We start from the raw sequence: 9,876 nt of genomic DNA on the forward strand, positions 1-9,876 counted from the left end.
AATCCAGTTTAAAAAATGGGCAAAAGATCTGAACAGACATCTCACCAAAGAAGATATGAAGATGGCAAATAAACATATGAAAACATGCTCCATATCATCTGTCATCAAGAAAATGCAAATTAAAACAACAATGAAATAGCACTACATACCTATTAGAATGGTGAAAATCCAAAACACTGATAACACCAAATGCTGGCAAGAATGTGGAGCAACAAGAGCTCTCATTCATTACTAGTGGGACTACAATATGGTACAGCCACCTTGGAAGACAGTTCAGCAGTTTCTTGCAAAACTAAACATACTCTTAACATACAATCCAGCAATCATGCTCTTTGGTATTTACCCAAACAAGTAGAAAATTTATGTCTTCACAAAAACCTACATACAGATGTTTATAGCAGCCTTCTTCATAATTGCCAAAATTTGGAAGCAACCAAGATGTCCTTCAGTACCTGGATAAATGGTGGTACGTCCAGACAATGAAATATTTTTCAATGCTAAAAAGAAATGAGCTATCAAGCTATGAAAAGACAGGAAAGAACCTTAAATATATATTACTAAGTGAAAGAAGCCAATCTGAAAAGTCTACATACTGTATGGTTCTAACTATATGACATTTTGGAAAAGGTGAAACTATGGAGATGGTAAAAAGGCCAGTTTTCTCCAGGGGTTGGGAAGAGGGAGGGATGAATAGGCAGAGCACAGAGGATGTATAGGAATGTGAAAGTATTCTGTATGATACTGTAATGGTGGATCCATATCATTATACATTTGTCCAAACCCATAGAATGTGCACCACTAAGAGTGAACCCTGATGCAAACTGCACTTTGGATGATAACGACATGTCAACGTAGGTTCATCAATTGTAACAAATGAACCACTGTGGTGTGGGATGTTGGTAATGGAGGAGGCCAGATGTGGTACAGGGGAAGGGGACATATGAAATTCTATGCTTTCTGCTTAATTTTGCTGTAAAATGAAAATTGCTCTAAAAATAGTCTATTTTTTAAAATGTACATGCAATTACATATCATTGTTGCAAGTCTTTACTCAGCCTCTTCTATGGCCCTTATTCTCAGGAGACACTGAAAGCTAATTACTTGATTAGACAATGGCTCCTTAGATCTGACAAGGTCGAAGCACAACCAAAAGCACAAGTGACAAAAGAAAAAATAGATAAAGTGGACTTCACCAAAATTAAAAATGCTTGTGCTGCAAATTTTACTATCAAGAAAATCAAAACACAGAACAGGCAAGTGTTTTTTTTTTCCACATAAAAACGGCATCTGCTTTATTTGGTATACTTTCATTTCAGAACAAAATAAACAAAAAAGCACAATACACAACATCCAATATCCTGTTATAAAAGTAGAAAGAGAATGGGGCTTAAGGCTCTTGTTTCCTGCCTTAGACACACGGACAGGACAGAAAAAACACTAGACATCAGCAGAGGGAGCCAGGTGGGATAAGGCCACTCAAGGCCGCGGGACAGAGCCACTCAAGGAACCATGGGGACACTATACAAGGGCACAAGGTTTCCAAATGTAAACTCCTAGTCTACTTCTTCCATGTAAGACCCATTCTCCTCACCCTCAAGCAGGGGTATCTCATCAGAAACAACAGCACTGCGTTCCTCTGTTGTCACTTCATCTTCATCAATATCTATACCTAGCTTGATCATGTGGTAGATGCAGGTGGAGGGTCTGGGGATCCTCAAGGGAGAAGCCAGAAGAAAACAGAGCAGTTTCAAACAGCAGCACCACCAGGTCCTTGACAGCTTTGCTGTTCTTGTCTGTCTCAGCCTTCTGCTGCAGCGTCTCCACAATGGGGTGGTCGGGTTGATCTCCACGCGCTTTTTGGCCACCATGTAGCCCATTAGAGAGTTGTCTCCAAGTGTCTGAGCTTTCTTGATTCACTCCATATTGGCTGTCCAGCCATAGGTGCTGATCACAATGCAGCAGGGTGAAGACACAAGCCTATTGGAGGCTGTCACCTTCTCAACCTTCTTATCTAAGATTTCTTTCATAAGCTTGCAGAGGTTCTCAAACTTTGCCTTGCTCTCCTCCATTTTCTTCTCCTCCTCTCATCCTCAGGTAGCTCGACCTGAGGTAATAGAGACCAGGCTTTTCTTATCAAACTCCTTGACCAGCTGCACGCAGTACTCATCAGTGAGCTTAGTCTAGTATAACACCTCGAAGCCCAGCTTTGAGAGGTGTCTACCTGCTCTTTGCTCTCACCAGTGATGTAATAGATGGACTTCTGTGCCTCCTTCATGTGAGAGAGATACTCTGACAGAGACGTCATCTCATCTTCAGACTGGGAGGTGTGATAGCACAGCAGCTCAGACAGATGTCCCTGGTTAGTGGAGTCCTCATGGATCCCAAGGTTTAGATTTTTAGAGAATGCCTCATAGAATTTCTTGTAATTCTCCTTCACTTCTGCCAGCTCAGAGAAGGGCTCAAGCCACTTCTTAACAACGTTTTCATGAACGACTTTCAAGATTTCGCTCTGCTGGAGCACTTCTCAGGAGATGTTCAGGGGCAGATCCTCAGGGTCCAATAGTTCAAATAATTAAACAGGGAAAGAGATTGACAGCAAAACTAACTATTAAAAGGAGTGCATTCAATTCACAATTGCAGATATGGAACCAACCTAAGTGCCCATCAACCAACAAGTGGATAAAGAAAATGTGGTATATATACACCATGGAATACTACTCAGCCATAAAGAGGAATAAAATAATGTCTTTTGCAGCAACTTGGATGGAGTGGAGGCCATTATTCTAAGTGGAATAACTCAGGAATGGAAAACCAAATATCGTATGTTCTCACTTATAAGTGGGTGCTAAGCTATGAGGATGCAAAGGCATAAGAATGATATAATGGACTTTGGGGACTGTGGAGGGGGAAGTTAGGAGGGGGCGAGAGATAAAAGACTACATATTGGGTACCGTGTACACTGCTTGGGTGATGGGGAGAGCAAAAGTCTCAGAAATCACCACTAAAGAATGTATCCATGTAACCAAAACCACCTGTACCCCCAAAACTATTGAAATAAAAATAAAAATTAAAAGAGTGCATTAAGTAGATATTTTTAGGAAAAAACATATAATCTCTTATCCCCACCAATGTTATACAGTCTTAGTAGCAAGTAGAATATATATAATTGTAATTGTTGCAAAATTGCTTTGTGTACTCTAAAAGTAAACAAAATAAGCTTTGAGAATTGTATTTAGTTTTTTGTTATCTAAAAAACACCTCAAAAACATTGCAGCTATGAAAACGGTGGAGAATTTCCAGGCCAATTTCTGCATGAAAGCCTGACCCTGTAGGGCTAAGGGGAAAAGCAAAGCCTCAAAACTTCTGGAGTCCTTTGTACCCTCATCAATAATGCAAACACTTGCCCTCAATTCCATGGCCTCCCTGGGCCGGAAGAACTGACACTGAAGTCCAAAGCACACAGAAAAGGGGGTGTCCTGGGGTAAGGGCGGGGCCGGATCTAGACCTGCCTGCCCCACTTCTCACCGAACCCCCATCGCCACCACCAAGCCTCTTGGAACTGCTCTGATCTGAGCCAGAGCATCAGGAACGTCAAATGTCAAATCAAGCTTGGAGCAGCTAACTTTGAGGGATAGTTATCTACTTTAAATTTTGGATGTTTTAAAAATATTTGAAACAAAAGTCATCTCTGTAATCCCTTTTCAGCCATTTTTTAATCTTCTTTTGGACTAAGGTGTTTAAATCAATAATTTAAAGAAACTTGTATATATATATAATATAAAAATATTAGAAATGACAATCAAAAAGTTCAACTTTAATTAACCACTTCATTGGTTGTGAGTTTCACTTCCTAGCAGTCATCCACTAATTAATATTTGTTAATCTCCATAGCAGAGTGAACAGACCCAAAAGTCACAAAAAAAGTCCTTTGACTTAAAAAGGAGAAGAATTTATTTCCTTTAAAAGAAAGAATAAAGACAAATACCGTATGATCTTACTTATGTGTGGAATCTAATAAAGTTGAACTCATGGAAGCAGAGAATAGAATGGTGGTTACCAGGGGCTGTGGGCGGGGCAGATGTTGGTCAAAGAGTACAAAGTTTGTTAAACAGAAGGAATAAGTTAAGAGGTCTATTGTGCAACATGGAGACTGTAGTTAATAACAATATATTATATACTTGAAAATTGCTAAGATTTTGTGTTCTTACCACAAATAAATATTTAAGGTAATGCATATGTTAATTAGCTCAATTTAGCCATTCCACACAATGTAGACATAATTCCAAACCTCATGCCATACACCATAAACATATACACAATTATTTGTCAATTTAAATAAATAAATAAGGAGTGGCAATTTGATTAATCAAAAATGGGGGAGGGGGGATTTATACTAGATCCAGTCAACCAATAGCCAGGCTTTGTTTCCAGCTAATTAAATAGTAGAAAAGAATATGGTTTCCACCCATTCGACAAGAGTATGATAAGCTAAGGAGTAACGACAAAATGCAATTAATTTCACTATCTTTTCAATCATTTCAAGTGTTTGGTTCTATTCTATATGATTCTTTATTCAAGTTTGGTTCTATTCTATATGATTTTTTTTCTTTTTAATTTTACTCCCAACATTTTTAACCTTATTATTAGGAACGTCATAGTTCCTAAAACATTGTTTTCTGGCTGAAGTATGAATTTTGCAAGTATAGTTTGTCGATATTAACTAGAAAAGAAAACGTGATCCTACATAATCACATGGGACAGTAACAAAAGAATATGGAAAGATGCTTTTAGGAAAAATTGCCAAAGACTTGGCAATGGGCAAAAGATTACTGAGTGTCCTTTCAGTGTAGTGCTGCATATTATCCAAATGACCATCCCAGGATTGTCTGGCTCTATCCAGGTATGTACCTTTGACTGATTGTCTTCCTATTATTTAGGCTATTTTGTAACTCTGTAAGGGTAGAAGTTAAGCTATAGAAAACTGTTAGTAAAGCAAATAATTATTATCCATTGAAATGCAAATACACTGTATCTAGAAATATAATGAATTTCTGCCCTGTAGAAAGAATAATCTCGAACATTACATTTCATTGCCATACAAGACAGCAACATCCAACAAAATATATGTACAATGCAAGCCACAGATGTAATTTTACATTTTCTAGTAGCACACTGAAAAGGATAGAAAGAGGTGAAATTCATTTTAATAATACATTTTATTTAATTCAGTTATGTTCAAAATATTATCATTTCAACAAGTAGTCAACATAAAAAATACTGAGATAGTTTACATTCTTTTTTTGTATACTATGCCTTTGAAATGCCTAATGTACTTTATATTTACAGCACATCTCAATTCATGCTAGCCACAATTCACATGCTCAACAGTCATGTGGTTAGTGGCTACCATTTTGAACACTGCAGCTATAGTTTTTCTTTGTCTGCACAGGTCTGGATAATTCAACTATTACATCTCCCCATGCAACTATTTGTTAAAACACTTTTGGTGTCAACCCTAGATATTTCTTCAGCTCCTACTATGTTCCTGGCTGTTTGCTACTTATTAGGATGGGTATAAAAACTATAATAAATGTCCCCTGACCTCAAAAAGTAAGATGAGGTAAGACATATAAATCATTAAACAAAAAATTAGAAGCAAGACTACATGTAAATGAATTCTCAAATTTAGTGGACAATAGAGAAGTGAAAAATCAATATGATAGGCACATTCAAGGAGGAGACTTTGGAGGGAAGAGAGGAGCCAGGGATATTCCAGACTTAATAAACAGAATGAGGAAGGAAAGGGATGAGTTAATGGTTAGAGAAAACAAGGAGTTACTGGCCTGCTTTTATTTATTTATTTATTTATTTTGCCTGATTATGTCAAACATTCCATTTCTTTGTTTCAGATCATAGTCTTCATAATATATGGTTGCTCTTAGGTGGATAAATTAAAATAACTTTAGATTGAATATAGATCTTATCCATTATATGTTGTATGATCTCAACTATGTTCTAAAAAATGCATTTTAAAAAACAGGAAGAAAACACCCAAAATGGTGCAGACAACTGGATTGATTATGGTGGGGTAGAGGATGATCCTGCTTCTTTGAAGTTTGCTATACCTTTTATTATCTTTTTTCAATAATCACATAATATTTTATAATTAGAAAAAATATATACTATTTATATTATGTAAAGAAGTTTTATTCATTTGATGGTTCCAGAAATTCTGAAATGATGTTGGACAAATAGATATATCTGACCACCCCAGTATGATCTCCTGATGTCTAAATACCAGAACAATAGTCCAAGATCTTTTATATCACATATTCCAGAACCACAGGCTATTGTACTGATAAACTGGAGTAAGATTTTATCTATTTTCCATCAATTTTGTCTTGCAACATGAGAAGAGTCAAGTCTTGCTGAAGTTAATAAGTGGCCATCTGGGGCTTATTTTACTTTTGGAAAAGCAGATTGCTGAAGGTGACTGCCTCGTGTTAAGAAAGGTTCATGGCTAATGGTTTTGACAAGTAAAGCTGTTCAACTGCCTAAGGTGATTCATTTGATCACTCATCCCCTGTTAGTCACGCAGCTGATGGGAATTTTAAACACAACTTTCATCTTTGGCCTTTGCCTTCATGATTTCAGCTCATAGAGCAAACTATTGTCATATCTTCCAGTTAACTTCACTAAGCAGCCCTAGAAGAATAACTGGATACTTTACTTTCACTTTGCCCACCTTACCTCTAGCACAATCTTTAGGCATACCTTATCCTTATTTGCTTTTGATATTTACTAATTACTATTAACCATTGCCCTTTGTCTACTTCATTCTGACTTTTTCCACCTACTCAGCTATTTCTCATCTTTCCCACACCCGCTCCTGATTTAGCCCAGTAGTTTCAAGTTAACTTCTTGAAATAAGCCTGGCACATTTTCAAAATGCTAGAACATTTAGTGGATTTATAATAAGATGGCTCTGTAAGTGTGATAACGCCTTATCAATTCGTCAAGTTTGCAATTTTTTGTTGATCAACCATGGTATTGATGGATTTATGAAGCTATAGGGAATTTTTTTAAGCAGGTATGGACCTAAAGAAGTCCTGAATAGCTTGCTTGTATTCATGGAGTTAGATGGGTGGGTGGGGGGGAGACCATGAACTATAGAAAAGAGTATGCAAATGGATATGAGTAAGGATGTCCACCACAGTGTTCTTTATGCTAGCAAAAACTCTAGAAACAACCTGAATATCCAAAGGGGAACAGTGGAGGAAAATTATTGTATCTCTAAACATTGAAATATCAGGCAGCTATCTGCAAACTCATTGTGATATTATTTGAGCAAAGTGTTACTAAGAATAGACTCTTAACATTACTTGTTCTTACATATATGATCTCACTCACTTGCCTGTGAGTCTTTGATGATCCTGTCTTCTGGATGAGGTATCTTTGCTCTCCTCCTGCTTCCCCCAGCCAATCTCCATGATTTGCATTTTCAAGTTTGTGGAGATAAATCACGTGTTGGTTGTGGTAGCCACATGGTCAATTCGCACATTTCCTTCATTAAGAAATTCAAACTGTTGTGCTAGGAGGGCGGAGGGGATTTCGGAAGACTCTTTGAGGAAAAAAATTGTTTGTACCACTGGAAACCTCTGTCCAAAGCATTGATGTCATTAGATTAACTCAGCTATATAAGAAGCTATTGACAGATTTCCATATAAATAATCTGTTTATTTCCCTGCATTCACAGCCTCCTTTCCCCATTGCTGGCCCCATTTAACTGCCATTCCAGAAACAAGATCCAATCAATGTGGCTGGAGCATTTATGGAAGGTTCCATAAAATAAGAAAGACCTGAGTGGGGCCTTGAGGAATGGCAAAACCTTTTGTAGGCAGGGCATATGGAGAACAGTCTATCACACTGGTGTTAAACGGCGGGGCTGAAAACGAGTGTGAGGTGCCCTGAAGTCAGAGAGAGTCTGATCCAGCCACAGTAATAGGTTCGGCTGGAAGGTGAGTGGGAGGTATGGTCTGGGGAGCCACATTAAGATCCTTGAATGTTTAATACAAGAGTTGACGTGTCATTCAGTACTTGATGGGAAGCCCCTGGCACAATCCTTCTCAATCAGCATCACACATGCAACTTCTCCAAACTACGTGCGGCCTCCCCTGCTGCAGCTAAGAACCACTGCTATAAGAAAACAGTAGTCAGATAAAACCAGGTCAAGAAAGAGGCAGAGAAAAGCCCTTGACTGGAATTAAACAGCAGCAAAGTGATGATAACCTTGGTAAGAAGCCAACCCTCTCACCCCTGAGCTTTGTATTCAGCTTTCTGTTCTCTCATTTTGATTACTTCTGCGCCTTCCTCCAGGATACTCTTTCCTTCATTCTCTAGCTGAACAATTCAGGGAAAACCTTTTTCTTTGTGTTTCCATGGCAGAGTGGAAGCAGACTGACATTTTCCCAAATTGCATTATAAACTGCCAAGAGTGGGGGAAAAAAAAGCAAGAAGATAAGAATAGCACAAAAAAGTCAATGTTCCCAAGTGAAGATTTGGAGTCCAAAATTCCCTAAGTAGGTAATGTCATTAAAGCAGTGGGCCTGAGAAGTGCTGCTGTTAAAGAAGCACCATCCAAACAGGAACCCCAATCCCTACATAAAGGGATCCAATGATATAGAGCACACAACTCTTACTAAAATCCTCTTTCCTCTCCCATTTTCAGGCATCCCAAAATTCCCAGAAATTTTTCACTATCCTATCTGAGAAGTTACTCTCTCACCATGCTACTCTTAACTCTCTCTTCCACAAATCATCCCATATGTCACTTCCCAAAATATCATAAAGTCTGTGCTACAAACCACTACACTTCTCTCTCCCTCTCCTTCCCACTTCCCCTCCCTCTCTCTCTCCTTCATTAACCTGGGCCTTTCCTGAACACCCTGTCACAGGCAGGAAAAAACCAAAGGCTGTGAATGTCTAAATGCCATATTTTCATCTGACAGCCATTCTTCCTAATTCTTCACCTGCCTGTAAGCTATGTGATCACTAAACCCTGCCTGTTCTTCAGCACACAGAAAAAAATGGCAATGTTCACAAACCCAACCTTATTAATTTTCAAACCTCCTGTATTTGCTTGGGAGCTATTGCTCAGCTCCAGATTCCTGATGAAGGCAGATACCTACTTCATATCTGAAGCAGGGCAGTGGTCACTAGTACCCCTTGAGCACCAGTGAATGGTACAGCCAGGCCCAGATCAAGTCGCCAAAACCACCTGCTCTGCTACTCCTAAAATAACTCAAAAAAGACTTCTCTTCCTCTACCCTCAGCCCCCCAACACTTGCATACGTGTAACTGGAAAAGGTGTACTTGTAGAATTTCACAATATAACAATTCCTTAACTTTATTACAAGACCAAGATAGATTCGGGGTTGGGGGTGTGGGGGGAGGGGGACTGGTAAACATAAGAGAAAGGAAAAGAAAAGAGAAACTTAGATAACTAGTGTCAAAGCTCTGTTTTGAGAAGGCCTTAAAAATGTTTATGGACTTCCCCCTTCCAGTAGACTTTTTCGGCAAAACATATTAGAAAGTTATGGGAACTACAATGCCATCAGGAACTCTTAGTATTCACCTGGAAGTGAGAACCAAGCACAGTATCCTACTCAGTGTCCCGCAGAAAGAAAACTGTAGTACTTGCAGCCAAGTTGAAAATGGAAATCAACTCTTGTGGTAGATCATTTCCAAAGGTGGCCACCAACAATCCTTCTATCCCTGTACACCCCTCCCCCATCAAGAGGTGAGGTCTATTTTCTCCTGAACTGGTCTCATGACTTGTTTTGGCCAATCAAATGAGGGAGAAGTGATGTTCTAGTA

At 38.7% G+C, this 9,876-nt stretch overlaps 1 pseudogene; it reads right to left on the bottom strand.

Moving 5' to 3' along the window:
* Positions 1 to 1,193: 1,193 nt before the first annotated feature.
* On the bottom strand, positions 1,194 to 3,643 carry LOC737895 (putative heat shock protein HSP 90-beta-3; annotated as a pseudogene).
* Between the last annotated feature and the right edge of the window lie 6,233 nt (positions 3,644 to 9,876).

Source organism: Pan troglodytes, chromosome X (genome assembly GCF_028858775.2).
Source record: "Pan troglodytes isolate AG18354 chromosome X, NHGRI_mPanTro3-v2.0_pri, whole genome shotgun sequence".
NCBI classification, from domain to species: Eukaryota; Metazoa; Chordata; class Mammalia; order Primates; family Hominidae; genus Pan; species Pan troglodytes.